This window comes from Elephantulus edwardii, unplaced genomic scaffold, assembly GCF_000299155.1.
Source record: "Elephantulus edwardii isolate Elephantulus edwardi_28Jun2011 unplaced genomic scaffold, EleEdw1.0 scaffold00134, whole genome shotgun sequence".
NCBI classification, from domain to species: domain Eukaryota; kingdom Metazoa; phylum Chordata; class Mammalia; order Macroscelidea; family Macroscelididae; genus Elephantulus; species Elephantulus edwardii.
Window position 1 is genome coordinate 8,744,023 of NW_006399884.1, and position 21,612 is coordinate 8,765,634.

At 41.4% G+C, this 21,612-nt stretch overlaps 1 pseudogene; it reads right to left on the reverse strand.

Annotated features, from left to right (window-relative positions):
- The window catches only part of LOC102854319, a 67,202-nt pseudogene that overhangs the window by 26,297 nt on the left and 19,293 nt on the right, over window positions 1-21,612 (reverse strand).

Sequence of the window (21,612 nt, forward strand, 5' to 3'; positions counted from 1 at the left end):
CATGCAGTTCGAATCCACCAGGTGTTCTGTAGGAAAAAGATGGACAGTTTCCTCCTGTATGATAACTGTCTCTCACAACCCACTGATGGGTCAGCAATGTGTCATTTCAGTCTCTATGGTACACAATAACAACAACAACATTCTAAACATAAAGTTATGTTTAGAAAACAACCTTCAAATACAGTCAACAGAAGGTGTTTAGTAAGCTTTTGGATTAACTAAAATATGGTACAGCCACTCAGCCAATTATTATGTAACCATTACAACTTCTGTTTTAAAAGAGTATTTTACTACGTCATGGTGAAAACGAATTTCTATTGCTCCTTACATTTTTATTTATTTATTTTTAAAAAGGAAAGATACAAAACAATATACAGTGATCTTTGCAACAATGCTTAGGGGTGGAGGGAAGTCCCTGCCCAAAGATATCTCTGGCCTAATCTCTGGAATTTGTGAATGTGATTTTATATAACAAACAAGTCTTTGCAGATGTGATCAAGTCAGGAATCTTGATATGGGAACTCACCTTGGAGTATCATCTCCCTTGTTCTAATTGCCCTCTCAGGTGTCCTTTTAAGAGAAAATTAGAAATCAATCTCTCTCTTTCCTCCCCCCTTCTCACTCTCCCCTTTCTCTCTCTCTCTCTCTCTCTCTCTCTCTCTCTCTCACACACACACACACACACACACACACACACACACACACACACACGTAGAAGATATGAAGGTACAGAGAGAGAGTTGAAGATGCTGCTTTTGACAATTTGAGTGAGTTAGTCATAAGTAAGAAATGGCAAACCACAGAGGCTTGAAGAGTCAAGGAATAACTATTTATCTACAGCCTCCAGGAATGTATTGCTGCTGTCATTTTGACTTGATTTTCACTGAGTGCTACTGATATCTTTAAAAGTGTGAGAGAATCATTTTTTTGCTCTATTAAGCCACTAGGTTTATGGCAATTTGTTGTTTTAAGCCACTAGTTTATGGCAATATGACAGGCAGAGGAAATCATGCAACATTTTCCTATTATTTGCTTCTGTGTAACAAACAGCTCCCAAAACCATGTCATTATGTCCTTGGCATTTGGGCAGGCTATAGCAAGAGCGACTTCTCCACTCCACAGTGCCTAGAGCTTGGAAGCACCAGCTTGGGAACTCAGATTGGAAGATGAGCATAGTGAGGACTGAAGTAATCGAGGATTCTTTACTCGTGATATTCAGTGTCTGCGCTGGAATGGGTCAAATGTTGGTCTCATTTGGGATTGTTCCTGCTCACGTGGCTGGAGCCTCCCCATAGCATAGGAGCTTCAGGGTGGCTGGACTTTTTCCATTGTGGTTCAGAGCTCCAAGAGTTAATCTAATGAGCAGGCTGGACACTATATGGCACATTATCATGTCACATCGTGTCACTTTCTCCACAACCTGTTGATTGGGGATGGCATTGTACTGCAACAACTTTAGGAATCTTTTAGTGGTGTAAAAGATTAACACACTTGGCTTCTAACTGAAAGCTTAAAGATTGAAATTACTGGAGCCCCTTCAGAAGCAAGGACTGGCAGCCTTCTGGCAGTTAGCCCTGACAAACTGTGGAGCTCGGCTCCACACACATGGGGCCACCCTAGATTAAGAGTTGATTCAATAGTTACTGTTTTTCTGCCTAGTGAGTAAGGAGTTGCGCTGCTAACCCAGAGTCAGGTGGCTCAGCTTTTTTGTTGTAGAAAGATGGTCAGTTTCCTGCTACATGATTTACTACCTCAGAAAACTGCTGGAGGGTCATCCATGAATCTTTTTCAACTTGACAGCAATGATTGATGATTAATGGATTAAGCACACTTTAAAATGGCAAATTTCAAAATGTAACATTCTTGTTTACTCTGTATTTCCCCAATGTTCTGAAGAAAATAAAATGTCAATTTATCTCTAACTACTTTAGAATATATCTCAAAAGATAAGGACATCCTCAACAAAACCAAACATGCTGTTGGATTCTGACACCCAGTAAGATTTCTGAATCTTAATGGAAACCAACTGAGTCATCTTTTTCCTGAGGAGCTGATGGTGGACTTGAACATCAGACCAACAAGTAATGCAGGACCTCAACAGGTTAGAATTCATTTACATGAGATTAAAAAACAAGCCACAAAACCAACACACCACCTCCATGATTATAGAGTGGTTGATAAGGCTTTTATGGCTTGCTTCTGAATCTATAATTATATCCTCTATCTTTTCAATCTTCCAGAGTTGTTTGTTGACTAAGACATCCTTCTTTTTGTAGAGTGGTCTACATGAGGGTTTGTTGATTATGTTTCCATGCTGTGGTTTTATTGTACTTTAATCAGCTTTGTATTTAATAAACTGATTGGATTTAAGTTTTATCCTCCTAATTCCCCAAGAAATTTTTTCAGAAATTATTTTTTTTTATTTTAATGAAAGTTTATAGAGATTTTGGATTTCCACTCATTCATTGTTGTACTTTCCTCTGTGCCCACCCCTACTCCCCAGTTTGCTTTTCTCTTTGAAAAGTAAAAAAAAATTTCAGTGTTATACAATCCCCTCTCCCCAGTCCACTTCATTATACAGCTTTCACTCTGGATTCTTGTCATGACAATAATAGCTAATCATATATTCCTCCTAAACAGTTCTCTCCCTCATCCCTCTTAGTTTCTCCCCAACTCCAATGTCAGTTCCGCTTTACAACAGTGGTACCATGAAGTATTTGTCCTTTTGTGACTGAGATATTTCACTCAGCCTAACGTCCTCCAGGGTTACGCATTTTGTACTCAAGAGATTTTTATAAGTGGAGATTAGAGAGACACCTCATACCTCATATTGGTTGTTTTTCTTGTTTTTTGAATTTATTTACAGCAAAACCTATGAAAACTTGAACCATGTATGCTAGAAGTCTGTCAGAGAATGAAAACACAAATATTTTCACTATTAGAGCTGTGGTGCTGGAGAAGAGTATTGAATGTACCATGGACTGCCAAGAAAACAGATTCATCCTGGAGAGGGTTAAACCAGGCTACTCCTTGGAGGCAAGGATTCTGGGGCTTCGTCTGACATACTTTGGACATGTTGTAAGGAAGGACAGGTCTTTGGAGAGGTACATCATGCTTGGGAGTGTGGAGGGACAGTGACTGGGGTAATCGGGATGGGTGTGTTGGAGGCAGTGTGATTGGCACAGGATAGAGCAGGGTTTAGGGCTGTTGTACATAGGATCGCTATGAGTCGCAAACAATGGAGCTGGAACAGACCCATAGCTGCCCCTCCTGTGGGTTTTCAGTGGCAGTAAATCCCACAAGAGGAGCCTGGCCATCCTTGCCCCGTGGAGGTGCTAGTGGATTCTGATTATGTGCCCTGGAGTCAGCAGCCTGCCTCCTGACCACCAAGCCATTAAACTACCTTGTTAGAGGTTACAGCATGGCAAATGTGTACTTCCTTCCTTCCTTCTATATGAAACTCTTTGTTGGAAAATACCTGTGATGAAAACATCCTTACTGTTTTATTAACCATAGGCAGAATTTACATTAAAAAATTTATATAAAATCTTTATGCTTTCCTTTTATTTGTCAGTTTTCAAAAACAATGACTTGGTTTACCAGTATCCATCAAGAAGCATCCTTGCTTTCCAGCCTTCCCTGCCAAGCACTATGGCTCCAAACCATCTTTTCTGGCTGCTGAAGCTCTCTGCACGGGGCTAGTGATTAATGAGGTGAAGAAGGGTTTATAGACTCCTAAGAGGAGACATACTTGTAACTTAATACATTTGTTACACTTCCCGTAGGAAAAGGGACAACAGTTTTGTTAATGTTCTTGTAACCCACTTACTGCCTCTGAGTGGATTCCCACCCACAGGGACCCCCACAGGGACAGAGTGAAGCTGCTCCACAGGGTTCCCAAGCCTGTCATCTTTCTCACCAGGAGCAACTGGTGGCTTTGGATTACTGATTCTTTGATTGTCAGCCAAGCATTTTAATCACTGTGCCACCAAGGAGCCTTTAAATATCTTTTCATAAAATGCCTGGTTTTCTCTGTATACAGCTCAAAAAGGAAAACACAAGTTTTTTCTTTTTATTTAATTTTATTATTATTATTATTATTTTGTGTGTATGTACCATCAAATCGGATCTGACTGGTTCAGGAGGAGACTGCCCCTCCTTCAGCAGAGCATCTGGTGGATTTGAACTGCTCACCTCTTGGACTTCTTGCCACTAGGCCACCAGAGCTCCCTAAGAAAATACAAATTTAAATCCCCTGGAATCCCTCTAGTCAGAAATAATCACTGAGAACATTAAAAATGTTTTAAACAGAATTTTAAATTAGTACCTCCTCTGAGTGAAAAATAGCCCCAGTAGTATAGTACATAATGAGTTGGGCTGCTAACAGAAAGGTGGGAGGCTCAAATCCAGCAGCTCCTCTGAGGGATGGGTTGTCTCTTGTGAGGATTCACAGCCTGGGAAACCTGAAGGAGGGTCGTCATGAGCAGGAACCCACTTGATCGCAGTGTGTCAAAATGGAAAAATCTAGAAACATAAAACAGAAAAAAAAAAAATCTAATCCTCTTCTCCAAAGTCAGCTGCTCCAATACAACCTGGGAAAGCCAGAGCCTGTGAACAGTGGGAGGCAGGCTCAAATACTTCCACTAAAAAGGGTGACAGAAGAGTGGTAAGGCTGTACCTAGTCAGAGCAGGAAGCTTGTAAGATCCAGAAAAGTAAGGCAGGTCCTTCAGGTTTTGGTTCTCCCAGGTTTCACTGTATTAGTTTTTAATTATAGTTTTGTCTTATTACTATCATAAAACAATTTGGGTTTTATGGGCAAAATCTCTGTAATACTAATGTTGTGTACTTTCAGGTGGGAGTGGACCGCTAGCTGACCCTCCAGTGAGTCTTCAGAGACAGTAAATTTCACCGGAGGAGATTGTCCATCTTTCTCCCTCATAGAAACTTGTGGATTTGAACCTCACACTTTTTGCATTGGCAGTGCAATTCCTTACCACTAAGCCATTCGAGCTCCCTATAATAATAATGGGAGCCAACAATCTCACAAAACATACTAAGATAAATAAGCCTTTTTAAAGACTTTTTAAAGATATAGCCAAACCATCCTGGTTATGTTTTTATGCATGTATAAACTACTATGTATGGGATGGGCTTTCTGTGTATAAATACTCTGTTGCAGATCCAACAGAGAGTGAATGAAGATAATGATATTGATGAGGCCTCTCCCTACTCTTTATCAGCAGTGCTTGATTAGCTATTCAGTAGCTGCATTTTCTGAATGGTGAGAATATGGCTGACAAGGAGGTGTAAGCCCGTCTTTATAAGTTAATGGCTGAGCTAAGTAAAGAAAACTGCAGACTTCTGTTCCTATCTCAGCTCTCTGTTCCAATTTTCCTCATGATTGAGGACCTGCCATTTACATGGCACTGCAATGACAGCTTGGATAAATAAATAGTAAGTGTGAAGTGATTTTGTTTAGCCTTCAAGGTTAAATAAAGTTCAAGGTGAAGCCTTGGCTGTTACCCATCAGTATGGACGCTGTTGTGTCTGCATTTGATTTCCTTTCTTTAAATATGCTTTATGTAAACTTTGCCCCCAGGGGCAGCTCCAGGGTTAGGCTTGGATAATCAGCCTCCTTTCTTCCAGAAGAAACTGGCTACATTTGCAAACCAGGTCAACAAGGGCAACATCAGATATGACCTCTGTAGTCACCAATTGGCTTTCATTAGAGATAGGAGAAGGATTCCATCAACAAGACTGAGTTTGTTTCAAAGTACTCAATTTCTCCCAAAATTATTAATTAAAAATTGTTTCCATGCATATAACATGTTATACCTACATAAATTGAAAATAAATCCCTAAAAATAATCCCAAATTTTCTGCTAGAAAACATAACATGATCTTTGTGTAGTGTAATAAATTGTTGAAATGTATATTCCCCTTTTCAACAACTTTTGTGCCAATGAAAGATAATGAAGAACTACAGACATACAATTTTTATAGCTATTCAACGTCTAAACTCAGGTCTCAAATTGTTGAGTACCACAGTTCATACAATGAGTGCATTGTATGGTTTGCAAACCTGTATAATGACGTCACACTTGTTAGATGCATGTTATATGTGCTATAATGAGAAAATATAATACTCATGTAGTTTCCTATAGATAAACAGTGTTTTGTCTTGATCGATCACAATCACTAATAGCCTATGTGGTGGTGGTTGTTAGGTGCCAATAGGTCAACTGCAACTCAGAGAGACCCTCTCAACAGCAGAGCTGAACCTGCCCTCTCCTGTGCCCTCCTCACTATCTCTGGTAGGCTCGAGCCCATTGCTGCATTCACTGTGCCAGTCCTTCCCATTGAGGGTCTTCCTCTTTGTCTCTGACCTCCAACTTTCCCAGCGAGATGTCTTTTTCTAAGGACTGGCCCATCTGGACAATATGCGCAGAGTATGTAAGATGAAGTTTCACTATCCTTACATCTCTGCTACAACATCACCATTCAAAGGCATTGATTCTTCTTCAGTCTTTCTTATTCATTTCCCAACTTTCAAGTAATTGAAAAGACTGTCCTGGAGAGGGTTAAACCAGGCTGCTCCTTGGAAGCAAGAATTCTGGGGCTTCGTCTGACATACTTTGCACATGTTGTAAGGAGGGACAGGTCCTTGGAGAAGGACATCATGTTTGGGAGGGTGGAGGGACAGCACAGGAGGGCAAGGTCCTCTATGAGGTGGATTGATTCAGTGATTGGGGTAATTGAGATGGGCGTTTCAGAGGCAGTGCAATTTGCACAGGATAGAGCAGGGTTTAAGAGCTGTTGTACATAGGGTCACACATAACAACAACATGGCTTGGATTGTTGTTGTTATGTGCCATCAAATTGCCTGTGACTAATAGCAACACTGTACAATAGCTCTGAACCCTATCCTGTTCTAAGCCAGTCTCCTGTCTCCAATACACCTACCTCCATTACCCCAGTTACTGTCAATCCATCTCATCCATGTTCTTCCTCTCCTGCACTGTCCCTCCATCCTTTGTAACATAATCTACTTCTCCAAGGACTGGTCCCTCCTGGAAACATGCCCAAAGTATGTCAGATGGAGCTTCAAAATCCTGGCCTCCAAGAAACAACTTGGTTTTATCCTCTCTAGGACAAACCTGCTTGGAAGAGGTGCATGTTAGTCTTTAAACTATCATCATTGGCTCTTTAGTACCTTAACAGCAGATTTCTCTAGTGCAGCAGATCTTTGATCTTCTGGAGTAAGTGATTCACCTTCAGCAAGCAAGGTTGTGCCATCTGCATAATGCAGGTTTTTTATGAAACTTGCTCCAACTCTGATGTCACATTTTTCTTCATAGATTTGCAAATGATTTTCAAATTATTTGCTCAGCATACAGATTAAATAGGTGTGGAGAAAGGATACAACCCTGATGCATATCTTTTCTGATTTTTAAACCATACAGTGTTCCCTTGTTCTGTTCAGACAATAACTTCTTTGTCTAAGTTTCACATTAACATAATTAAGTGTTCTGGGATTCCCATTATTCTCAATGTTAGCCATAGTTTGTTGTGACCCACCTAGTCAAATACTCTTGTTGTTGTTATGTGCTATCGAGTCACCTGCGACTCATAGCGACCCTATGTATGACAGCCCTAAATCCTGCTCTTCCTGTGCCAATTGCACTGTCTCTGACACACCTACTTACATTACCCCAGTCACTGAATCAATCCATCTCATCAAGGGTCTTCCTCTCTTGCACTGCCCTCCACCCACCCAAGCATGACATCTCTCTCCAAGGACTGATCCCACCTTGCAAGGTGTCCGAAGTATGTCAGATGGAACACAGATAAACATCTTTCTGGTATTCTCTGTTTACAGCAAAGATCTATCTGACATCAGCAATGGTATCTCTCTTGCCACAGCCTCTTCTGAATTCAACTTGAATTTCTGGGAGTCCTTGCTAATGTACTATTCCAGTAATTTAAAAAATAATCTTCTCGAATGTGTTATTAATTGGATTCTTTGATAATTTCCACATTCTGTTAGATCACAATTTTTAGGAATGGGAACAAATATGGATCTCTTCCAGTCAGTTGGCCAGGTAGTTTTTTTCCAAATTTCTTACCATAAAGTAGCAAGCATGTCCAGGGCTCCATATGTTTGTTGAAATATGTAAATTGAAACGTCATCAATTTCTGGGTCCTTGGTTTTTTTGCCAGTGGCTTTGATGCAGCGTGAACTTAACTATTATTGTTATTCATGCTACTTTCTGAAATATTTCATTGTCAACAAATTCTTTTTGGTACAATAACTATGCATTCCTTTCATCTTTGGGTGCTTCCTGCGTAGTTCAAGATTTTTACAATAGAATCCTTCAGTATTGCAACCCGAGGCTTGAATTTGTTTTTCGGTTCTTTCAGTTTGAGAAAATGCCAAACCAGAGTTCTGCCCTTTTTGTTCTCCCACTCTGAATGTTTGTACTTTTTAGTAAAATATTTTTGTTCTTTTCTTGATCTGCCTTTTGAAATCTTCTGTTCATCTCGTTTACATCGACATTTGTTCCCTTTGTTTAGACTTCTCAAAGTTTTGGTGCAATTTTCAGTCTCTTCTGATATCCATTTGGTCTTTTGTTTCTCTTCTGTCTTTGTTACGGCCTTTTGCTTTCTTCATGGATGATAACCTTGGTGTCAGCCATGACCGGTCTTTTATCATTAGTGTTTAATGCATCAAATCTATTCTTGAGATGGTTTTTAAATTCAAGTGGGATAGACTGATGGTCATATTTTGGTTCTTATGCACTTGTTTTTCATTTTCTTCAGTTTCAATTTAAATTTGCACATGAGTAATTGATGATCTGTTTCACAGTCAGTCCCTCATCTTGTTTGAACTGATGACATTGAGCTTCTCAGTTGATTCTTTTCACAGATGTTGTTGTTAGGGGTCATCAAGTCAAGTACGGCTCATAGCGACTCTGTGAACAACTTATCTGAACTGTGTCTTATCCTGTGCCACCATCACACTTACTAACAAACAGGAGCCTATTGTGGCAGTCACCATGTGAATCCACCTAGTTGAGAGTCTTCCTCTCCCTGGTCGACTTCAACTCTTCACCTTTCCAAGCATCATGTCCCTCTCCAAGAAATAGTCCCTCCTAGCAACATGCCCAAAGTATGTGAGACAAAGCCTTATCATTCTTGTATCCAAGAGCACTCTGGCTACATCCTCGCCAAGACATTTGTTTGTTTGTTTGGCTGTCCATGGGAACACCACAGCTCAAAGGCATCACTTCTTCTTTTGTTATCCCTATTCATTGTTCAGCTCTCAGCTGCATAGCAGAAAGACCTTAGCCTGAATCAGATGCACCTTAGTCCTCAAGCTGACATCATTACTCAGATGTAGTCAATCTGATTCCTGTGTAGTCCCCTAGTTGAAGTCCACAGGTATAATTACCCTTAATAGGGTTTTTTAACAGGTATTTGCAATGAATAAATCATTGTGCAAAATTTGCTCATTCTTCATTGTCATTTCTTTCACAAAGTCTGTATACTCAGTGAAGGCTTGGGGCTAAAGGAAAGCTAGAAATCCTGTAATTTTCAGCTTCTTTATCCAACCTTATCTTCAAAACATAATGCATTACCCATCTGTCCCAGGGTGGAGCCAGGAGACAGAAACAACCTCGTTATCTCAGCATGATAAAGAATTCCTCCTCAGGTAATGAAAAACTGAAAAAATAGAAAGGGAACATGAAGACATATAAGTAGTAACTGCATAAAACAGCAGAACAAAGAGGTTAAAATTGTTACCGTTTTAACACCTGCTGGATTGACACAGTGACTGTAACAATAGATTTAAGTATAACAGTGGTTGTGAAGATGGTGAGGGACTGTTAATATTCTCTTCTGTTGTACATAGCGTCTCTGAATTGAAACCAACTCATTGGTGCTGAACAGATAGAAGCTTGAAAGAATTGCCATATGGAGCTGACACTCTGACCCTGAAGATGGGTGCTGGCCAGTAGGTGTTGACGTCTGTGAGATTATTGATGTCTTTTGTCTGACACAGGTGCTGACACTGGGATTGCCGTACACTCCTGCTCATCCTCTCTCCAGCATTCAAAGCTCCTCCTCTTGTTGGCCATGCTGTTGGCCTCAGTAGGCAGAGAGTTCACGGAGGAAAGCTTGACTCATCCTGCATCACCTTCACAATTACTGGTGTGTTTGAGTACATTTTTACAGCTTTGGTGTCAACCTATCTCCTAGAGGGTTTTCTTCATTTTCATTAACCTTCCACACCACCAAAAGTAACATTCTTTTCTAACCGTTGATCTTTCCTGATGATATGTCCAAAGTAATTGAACTGAAGTCTTGCCATCCTCCTTCTGAGGAATATTCTGATTGTATTTCTTCTAAGGCTGATTTATTCATTCATTCATTCATTCATTCATTCTTCTGGCTGTCAGTGGAATGTAGTCAATATCTTCCATCATATCACAAAACCTCTTACTGCTTCTTCTTGCTGATTGGCAGAATTGAACAAATAGTTATGAATTGAAGCAAACTCCACAGCACCTGACAAAAATAACAGCCTCTTTTTAGAGGATAAATGTAATTTTCAGGGTCTAAGTTCCACTTCCAGCCTCATAAAGTAGAGTATGGAAGGGTTTGAAGTCAATAAATAAGAGCTTAACAACCGGGTTACATCCCCACCCCTTCTGGGTCTGACAAATTATTTATCATGAGTCTTTCTCTTTTTCTGTATTGTTTTAGCCAAGCTTTTTCACACTAAAGAGGATTTGAGTTGGTTTACAATAAAAGCAAATACTAAATTAAATATTTGAAACATAAAATAGAGTTAAAAATAAACATCAAGATAAAAATACTATCTTGTTAATAGTGAGGACTCTTTTCTGTAATCTTAAATTCTTGCTTTACTTCTACTGAGTGTGAAGCATTTTGAAGAGATTCCTTTTAGTTTTGCTAATCTCATTAGCTACTCTGGTGGTCCTAATAGATAAGATAGCTTTTTAGTTTGATTTGTATGGGCTCTGGTTCAGCAACTGCTAAACTTGTAAGCAGAGATCCTGAGATAGTGCAGGAAAGAAGTTAAAATGCTAAGTCATTCCTGTTAATGAATTTAACCCAGCCTTGTGCTGCTAACCCAAAAGCCTCAATTCTCTAGTGTTTCTAATCCACCAGTAACTCTGAGGACAAAGATAGAAAATATCCTCACTAGTGATTTACAGCTTCAGAAACACAATGAAGAGTCAGTTATGAGTTGGTTCTGACTCAATGCAATGAGAGAGACCATTCAGAAAAGTGTTTTCAAAACCTTATTAGGCAATCAAAGTAGAAGTCTATTTTACATTTTGATTTGCTAGGCAGGTATAATAAATGAACAAACAAAACCCCAACACCAAACCCACTGCTGTTGAATCAATTCTGACTCATAGTGACCCTGTAGTATAGAGTAGAAGAGCCCCACAGAGTTTCCAGTGTTCTAATATTTTTTCTTTCTTTTCCTTTTTTCCCATTGTTGTGTACCGTAAAATCAGATCCAACTGGCACAGGAGATTGGCCCTCCTTCTCCAGCAGAGCATCTGGTGGATTTGAACTGCATGCTTTAGGGATTGTAGTGTAGCTTCTTGCCATTAGGCCACCAGAGGTCCCTCCAATTCTCTGATCTTTATGGAAGCAAACTGTCTCCTCTTTCTCCTGAGTAGCTGGCTGGTGAGTCTGAGTAGCCAGCCTTCTTGTTAGCAATTGAGTACTTAAGACATACATGTGTGTAACTGAAAAAAAGATGTCGTAAAGCTATTCTTATCCTGACATACATACTGCACTCTGATATTTTCAGTGAAGTTTGATTTATTTTTTCAAATGGCTGGTAACAGCACACTAAAGTGATTTCCTGGTTTTTACACAGTCCTACTCTGACAAAAATGATGGTCTCAATGAGTTTGGTTGCCTTGAGTTGTGATTAACTCACTGAAAGCCAGAACTGGTTGCCCAAACCAGAGGACTCTTTTGAGTGTTGGATTTGTGAAAAATACTCTTTTGTATGGAAAATTATGTTCTATAATATTGGGTCTCCCCTTCCTCTACATCATTGTTTTAAATAGTCTACTGTAACCTATTACTTTTGCACAAAGTAATGCACTAATACATTTAATGTATTAAGCAAACAAAAAATGCAAACCAGTTGACTTGACACAAAGTCCTATCAACTCCATGCATGTCAGGATAGAAAAAGCACTATTTAATAGGGTTCCTCCCAATACTCTTGTTTCTCTTCAGATCGAATAAATCTTTCACCTTTTACTAAAAAAAAAATAGGGTTCCTCCCGTCTTGCATGTAATATGTTGTTGTTATTGTTGTTATGTGCCGTCGAATCACCTGCGACTCATAGTGACCCTATGTATAACATCCCTAAACCCTGCTCTATCCTGTTCCAATCTCACTGCCTCCAACACACCTATCGCATAACCCTAGTCAGTGAATCAATCCACCTCACAGAGGGACGTCTTCTCCTGCACCGTCCCTTCAACCTCCCAAGCATGATGTTCCTCTCCAAGGACTGATCGCTCCTTGCAACATGCCCAAGGCATGTCAGATGAAGCTTCAGAATTCTTGCTTCCAAGCAACAGCCTGGTTTAACCCTCTCTCGGATGAACCTGATCATTTTCTTAGCAGTCCATGGCATATTCAATACTCTTTTTCAGCACCACAGCTCAAAGGCATAATACAGTATTGTGGTATCAAGGGTTTATTGTTCAAAATGGCTTTCCTGGCCATTGACTTTAACTTTGCATGTGAATTGGCAGGAATATGCAAATAGATATGTTAGTCTATTCACAAGGGAATTGGATAGTTTTACCATTAAATTAAGCAGCAGAAGTTGGGAATCTCACCACCACTGGAAAAGAAGAAGCAGAGAAGGTAGCATACATCCTTTGGGGCCAAAGATTCCACTTAGACTGGAGCCTGCAGGGCAGCAACAGCCACAGCAGAGAACTAGAGACCTGACGTGAGACAGAATTGACCTTGGGACTGCTACCTCATGGGAACCAGAGCTAGGAGCCTTCACCCACGATTGTTAGAGGACTAAGGGGAATGGGGGAGGGGGATACCATAACTGGCTTGATTAAAGAGCTTTGTAACACTGACATGAAGCTGTGAGGCTGAAGATTGAGGGGCTTATGAGCACACTTTATAAGCAGTCCTGACTGAAAAAAAGGTATTCATGTTTCCTTATTTGTATTCTGTTGACTTCCCTAATAAAGCCTGTAATTGTGAATATGGTTCTGTGAGGCAGGTACACTATTGCAATGGATTTTGGACCCAATTGAGCAGTAAACTTAGTGCTGCAATTAGTAGAAATATATGTGGGAGGGCAGGGACCCTGTCTCATCTCATGGGAATTAATTTTATACTATGGATGCTGTTGATGGGGACATTTCCCATTGTGGCATTAGTAGAGGTCAGAATAGGCCATCTCCAAGCCACTCCTGCTCTGTTTTACAAGTGTATAGTGCTCTTTAGCTAGCTGATAAAAGCATACTTATAAGTTTGTCTGTACAACTTCTCTCCAGCACTAAATTCCAGGACTTTGGCTCCATATGTGGGCTATTGTGTACCAGTGAGCATTGTTTTCCTTTTTAGAAATCATCAATTTATGATGAGATGGGAAAGGTCCAATGGTGATTAATTTTATAAAACATAATCCCACCACAACAAGATGAAGGTAAATAATCCAATAGAAAAATGGGCACAGGATATGAACACACACTTCTCCAAAGAAGACATTCAGATGACTAACAAGCACTTGAAGAAATGTTCAAAATCCCTAGCTCTAAGAAAGATGCACTTCAAAACAGCTATGAGATACCATCTCACCCCAAACAGAATAGCAAAATTTAACAGAACAGCAAGCAACAAATGCTGGTGAGGTTGTGGAGAAAGTGGAACCCTGATTCACTGTTGGTGGGAATGTAAAATGGTACAACCACTGTGGAAGGCGGTATGGCGCTTTCTCAAAAAGTTGCAAATAGAGACACCATTTGACACAGCAATTCCACTACTGGGAATATACCCCAAAGAGGCCATAACTGACATCCAAGCAGATATATGCACACCCATGTTTATTGCGTCTTTGTTCACAATAGCAAGGAGTTGGAAACAACCTAAGTGCCCATCAACAAATTAATGAACAGAGAAGCTGTGGTATATTCACACAATGGAATACTATGCTGCATTGAAAAACAAGGAACTCATGAAATATTATTCAAAATGGGTGACCCTGAAGGACATTAGGCTGAGTGAAGTATCTCAGTCACAAAAGGACAAATACTGCATGGTGCCACTGTTGTAAAACAGGATTGACCGTGGCGTTGGGGAGAGACTGAGAAAGATGGGTTCAATAACGTATACTGCATTGAAACAGATGAGGGAGAAAACTTGTATAAAAGGGATATGTGATTAGGTATTTTTGTCATGACAGGAGTCTAGAGCGAAGGCTACATGGTGGAGTGGACCTGGGGGAGGGATTGTAAAACAATCAAAGAATTTGTCTTTTACTTTTCCAAGAGGGTAGTGTACTAGGGGAGATGGTTGGGAGGGGAGAAAAGAGCAAGAATGAATGAATGGAAATTAAAAAAACCAACAACAAAAACATAATTCATGAAAATAATTGTACGAAACACAATGTGACTAAAGTGTGAAACACAATGTATACAAACTTTGTAAGCAAATCATTAAAAAAATCCTTATTAAAAACAAACTAGAATCTAAAAGATTGCCAATCATCAAGATACTGAAGAATAATTAACAGTAACAACAAAAAAAATTATGATGGGAGTTTTTCATCCCAGCCTTGGAGACAGCAATGGATACAGTTTGTCCACAATATCCGTTTTACACCCTCCACACTATTGATGACATTCTCCCCTCCAGTTTTCATTATACAAAGGACCACCCTGGATTTACAGTCTCAAAAATCCTACAGGGTGGTTTCTACTTCATCTTACAAGGTCACTATGAGTAAGAAATTGACTCAATGGCCATGGTTTCTTTTGGAACAGAAGAAGTAGATTTCCCATTTTTCTCCCATAGAATGGTGGGGGGTTGAAATCATTGATCTTTCAGTTAGCAGTTGGGCACTGAGCCACTGTGCCAATAAGACTCCTTTCCTGGGTGCCTGTTGCTGCTGCTATGAGGTAGGATCAAGTCAATTCTGACTCATAGTGACCCTGTGAACAACCAGCCAAACCTTGTCCTATCATGCACCACCTTTATGATAACCGCCAGGTAAGTCTTGGGTACATAGAGACCTTTTAAAAAATGACACTTTAATTAATTTGTTTTATTGTGATTTGAAAGAAAGTTTACAAAGCATATTTGGTTTTGATCCAATCATTCATATAAATTTAGTATTAATTTAATATTAATTATACTAGTCACAATGTCTGGGAATCCCCTTACTGTGTACTGCCTTTCCCTCCTCCTATCTTACTGTGTATTATCTAGTAAGTGCAACCAGAGCGCCTTGGAGGGAAGGATGGTAAATCCGTGTCTCACATATTTTGGGCATGTTGTCAGGAGGGGCCAGTCCTTGGAAAAAGACATCAGGTGGAGGGTCAGTGAAAGAGAGGATGATCTTCAATAAGATAGGTTGACACAGTGACTATAACAATGACCTTGAGCATGATTGAGGATGGGGAAGGATAAGGCTGTTCAGTTACACATTCATATGCTGTAAGTCATAGTCAACTCTGCAGCACCTAGCTGCACTGCAATCCAGAAGTCACATGGTTCAAATCCTCTAGCTGCTTCACGGCAGAAGAATGGGCATTCTCTTCCTGTGGGATTAACTGCCTCTGAAAACCCACAGGAGGGTCAGCTATGCAAATTTTGCATTAATTAATAAAAGTAGGAGGTCAGTGTATTCTATAACATATGTGCAAATTACAGACAAGAATCTTGAAAGCATGCTGCTGCTGTGATACGTCTTTAATATGTATGTATCTTCTATAGGGAGCTCTGGTGGCCTAGTGGTAAGGCATTAACACTGTCAACCCGAAGATACACAATGCAAGTCCACCAGCTGCTCCATGGGACAAAGATGGGCAGTCTCCTCCCATGTGACTTTCTGCTTCTGAAAACCCACTGGAGGGTCAGTTTGGCATTATATATCCACTTGATGGCTTAGAACAACAACAACAACATGTCCTCTAGAGAAGCGTTGGTGGTATGTACATGTTGTGCTGCTAACCAAAAGGTTGATAGTTTAAATGCATCAGCTGCTTCTCCATAGAAAGATGAGGCAGTGTGTTCTTGTTAAGATTTACAATTGAGTTCTCATAAGTTGGAATCTACTGACAGCAGTAGGTTTGGTACACACACACACACACACACACACACACACACACACACACACACTTGGTAAAAAGTTCTGGTGGCATACAAGTTAAAGCATTCAATTGCTAACCAGAAGATTGGGAGTTCAAACCCACCAGTCTCTCCAAGAAAGAGAAGTGAGGCAGTCTGCTTCTGTAAGGATTTACAGCCGTAGAAGCACCAGGGGGCAGACTCTGTGCTTGTAGGCTTTGTGTGAGTCAGAATTTGACTGACTGGGTGAGCACATGCTCTTTGTCAGGGATAGGCTACAAGCAATTCCACTTGAAACTGAATTACAAAACATTGCCTAAGGTCAGATCTGTCTATGTTCTCAATGGCCACAGGATCTGCTTTATAGAAAAAAAAAGAAAACATTGTAAAAGTAATTTTATAAAAACTAAAATAGAAATATAGTTGGTTTGTTTTCAATGGTGATTTGAGTGAACGTTTGCAATTCCTATTGGGTTTTCAATCATGTACATTTTTTTTCCAGAGCATTAATTATAATACTCATAATATTTGATATCCATTCCATCTATATCATCTTTCCCTTCACCTATCTTACAAGTGTTTATTTTTTCTCTTTTTTTAGCATTTATAAGAGTTTATTCATTTAACTTTAAAACATTGCTAAAGTTGAATATTAAAAAAAAAACCCAAAAAACCAAACAACCCAACAGCCAAGTAGTGAGTATACTATGATTACAGTCCTTCAGTTATGCACTTACTGCATATCAAATGCCAATAGTGGGCTCAGTGGCACCCGTAAAGAGGTCAGACACTGAACCCCACCTCTGGGGTGCTTCTCCGTTGTAATGGCATCATCTTTCCTGCTTTGGTTCAAAGTCCACACCTTTTACCTGATCCATTTCATCAGTCTCTTCTGCCTCCTTCCTCTCAGGTCAGAGTTTTTCCAGCAGAGAGAGTTTTCGGGAGACAGAAAGTCATTCTCTGGAACGTTAACCTTAAATTTGATGATTAGGTACCATTTTCCATATGACTGTAAGTTGTAAATTGGCATGCCTCCATTTAACACCCATTTAATATCCTCCTGCTTAACAATCTGACCTGGATGAGAGGTGACGACTATGGTTTGGCTGTCAAGAGTAGATAGTGGCTTTTGGAAGCCACACAATACTTCAAACAGTGGTATGTTCATATACATTAAAAGGCCTTTTCCTTGTCTAATTAAAACAGCATGATCCTTCTGATCTAAAACGATGATAATACCTTCAGGCTCCAGTCCTGGCTCTTTGCCTCCTTCCCTATGGAATATTATCTTTTGAATAACTTTCATATTGAAAGGAAAATTTTTAAAAAAATAATAATAATGTCCCCAAACCCAAGTATTGTAAGAACCCATACCTTTGATCTGTATTGTAAAAACCTATACCTTTGATCTGTATTGTATACTTTGATCATGTGTGAATGTTTGTGTTCCAGGAACTAGCTGACCACAAACTGAAGACACAATTACTGGCAAAAACCATATTTTAACTAACGTCAGCAGCAGGCACCTGACCTAAAATTGAACTTCTCCTTTTCTAAAGAGCCAATGAGCTATCTCTACGCCAAAGAACACCCAGACCTAGTATAAATTCCCTTGTTTTTTGGGGCTCGGGGTCGACTTCCCTGTCTCTTATATGAGATGCAAGTTGTCCCGAAACTTCGTCAATAAAGCCTCTTGTGATTATAGCAAGCGGATCTGGTGTGAGTTGCTCGGGGTCGTGCCCGGTCTGGGAAAAGCCCTAGTTTAGGGTCTTTCATTTGGGGGCTCGTCCAGGATCGAGCAGCCACCCCCACAACCCACCAGCCAGACACTTGGAGGTAAGAGGATCCGCTAGAATTTATTTGTTTTTTTTTGTCTGTGCGACGCCGCCAAACCTGTGTGTTCATAAGTCTGTTTTATTTTCAGCTTACTTTCAGTTTGTGACTGTGGCAAAAGCAGACGTGCTTGAAAAAAAAACCACGAGTCACGGCCCAGAGGGAGACATTCCTTTGGGTGGATTACGGGTCCAGAGGCTTTAATGGTCTCTGGTCCGTCTGAGGGACTTAGAGTGTCCCACTGGAGAGGAGGGGCCCAGAGGGCTCTCCCGTCTGAAGCAGCTTTCAATTGGTTGTTGCGAAAAGAGCTTCTTGTGTGTCTTATATTTCTTGTGAGTGTCTGCTGTGTTCTGTGGGCGACTAAAATGGGACAGAATCTAACGACACCCCTTTCCCTGACTTTAGGACATTTTTCTGACATAAGAACTAGGGCTAATAATCTCTCCGTTAACGTTAAAAGAGGACCTTGGCAAACCTTCTGTAACTCTGAGTGGCCCACTCTGGGAGTCGGTTAGCTACCAGAGGGCGCATTTGACTTAACAATCATTTTGGCAGTTAAAGATCTTGTTTTCCAGGAAGGACCAAACGGGCATCCTGACCAACAGCCATACATCATCGTGTGGCAGGATTTAGTGCAGAATCCACTGCCGTGGGTAAAACCTTGGATTTTGAAGAACCATACCACCCCTCCGCGTGCATTAGCCCTAAAAGCCTGAACTTCTGAGTCCAGATTTCCTCTGGCCCCAGAAGCTGCACCATCAGCACCACCCAAAATTTATCCTGAGATTGAAAATCCACCTGAGTGGCCTAAAATGCTCCACAATCCTTCCCCATATCAGGGCCAGGTTGATACCAGTCCCCCCATCCCTGCAAGTGCCCCCCAGGGACCAGCACGGGGGACTCACAGTCGGAGGGGTCTAGAGAGCCCAGATTCCACTGTGGCTCTCCCCATATGAGCCTACGGGGGGCCCCCAGAGCCAGGACAACTCCAACCCCTCCAGTACTGGCCATTTTCCTCTGCTGACCTCTATAATTGGAAGACTAGCCATCCTTCCTTTTCAGATAACCCCACAGGGCTTATTGGACTAATTGAGTCCCTCATGTTCTCTCACCAACCTACCTGGGATGATTGCCAGCAACTCCTCCAGGTCCTCTTCACTACCGAGGAGCGAGAGAAAATTCAGATGGAAGCCAGGAAAAATGTCCGAGATGCTGCAGGACAGCCAGTCCAGACTCCTGCTGCCATGGATGCGGGATTTCCTCTTGTTTGCCCCAACTGGGATTATAACACTGCTGAAGGTAGGGAGCAGCTATCCGCTTACAGTCGGGCTCTCATAGCAGGTCTCAGAGGAGCTGCGTGACACCCCACTAATTTGGCTAAGGTAAGAGAAGTCCTTTAAGGACCTACTGAACCCCCCTCTGTGTTCCTAGAAAGACTAATGGATGCCTATAGGAGATACACTCCCTTTGACCCCACATCAGAGGGACAGAAAACAGCAGTAGTTATAGCTTTCATTGGGCAGTCTGCTCCAGACATCAGGAAAAAATTACAGCGCATAGAGGTGTTACAAGATTTTACATTGAGGGATGTAGTAAAAGAAGCTGAGAAAGTGTACCACAAGAGGGAGACAGAGGAAGAGAAGGCAGAGAGAGAAAAGAAAGAAAGAGAGGAACGTGAGGACCGGCGAGACCGCCGTCAAGAGAGGAATTTGACAAAAATCTTGGCTGCAGTAGTGAGTGAAAAAGAAAGAGATAGGGCAGGGTCTAGACAGACAGGGCACCTGAGCACTAAGGGATCAAAGCAATATGAAAAGAAACTGCAGTTGGACAAAGACCAGTGTGCATACTGCAAAGACAAGGGACACTGGGCTAAAAAGTGTCCCAAGAAAAAGAATAAGCCGTCCAAAATTCTCACCCTAGATGAAGACTAGGGAATATGGGGCTCGGATCCCCCAACCCCCCCCCCCCGAGCCTAGAGTAACTATATCTGTGGGAGGGACCCCCGTTGGCTTCCTGGTAGACACGGGGGCACAACATTCAGTTCTGAAGCAGCCCCTGGGGAAGGTTAGCACAAAGAAGTCAGTGGTGCTAGGGGCCACTGGACAAAAATTCTGCCCATGGACCACGGAACGGACTATAGATTTAGGAAAAAATCAAGTGACTCACTCTTTTCTTGTTATACCGGAGTGCCCAGCCCCACTCTTAGGAAGAGATCTCCTGACTAAACTGAAAGCCCAAATTCAGTTCACTCCAAGGAGGCCTGAAGTTACCTGGGATAGCAACAAGCCTAGCACTCTAGCCCTAGTAGATCAACTAGAAGAAGAATATAGGCTCCATGAACCAGAAACAGAGGCTAAAGATTCGGACCTCGTAGATTGGTTAAAAGAATTCCCAGAAGCCTGAGCAGAAACAGGGGGGTTAGGTATGGCTAAAAATGTTCCACCAATAGTAGTAGAATTAAAAGCGGATGCCTCCCCCATTAAAGTTAGACAATATCCTATGAGTAAAGAAGCCAAGGAGGGAATCCGACCACACATCCTCAGGCTAATAGAACAAGAGGTTCTAGTGCCATGCCAATCCCCCCGGAACACTCCTCTCCTCCCTGTGAAAAAGCCAGGGACAAATGACTAACGGCAGTGCAGGATCTAAGAGAAGTGAATCGAAGAGTGCAGAACATACACCCCACAGTTCCTAACCCTTACACTCTCCTCAGCATGCTACCGCCTGAGAGAAAATAGTATTCTGTCTTAGACTTGAAAGATGCTTTTTTCTGTCTGAGGTTGCATCCCTCTAGCCAAGCTATCTTTGCCTTTGAATGGAGAGACCCTGAGGCCGGGATAATGGGACAATTAACCTGGTGTCGATTGGCCCAGGGATTCAAGCATTCGCCAACCCTGTTTGATGAGGCCCTGCACGGAGACCTCAGTGAGTTCTGGACCAGCAACCCTCAGGTGACTTTGTTACAGTATGTAGATGATCTGCTCCTAGCCGCTCTAACTGAAGAAGAATGCATTGTAGGTACAAAGAAGCTTCTACTAGAGCTGGGGACTTTAGGCTATCGTGCCTCAGCCAAAAAGGCCCAGCTGTGTAAAACTGAAGTGACTTACTTAGGGTATGTACTGAGAGATGGCCAAAGGTGGCTAACAGAGGCCTGGAAAAAGACCGTAATGAACATCCCGACTCCCTCCTCACCGAAGCAGGTAAGGGAATTCCTAAGGACAGCTGGGTTTTGTCGCCTGTGGATACCTGGGTTCGCCTCCTTGGCAGCCCCCCTGTATCCTCTAACCAGAAATCAGGAACAATTTACCTGGAATCCTGAACATCAGACGGCCTTTGAGGACATTAAGAAAGCTTTGCTTTCAGCTCCTGCTCTCGCCTTGCCAGACCTGACCAA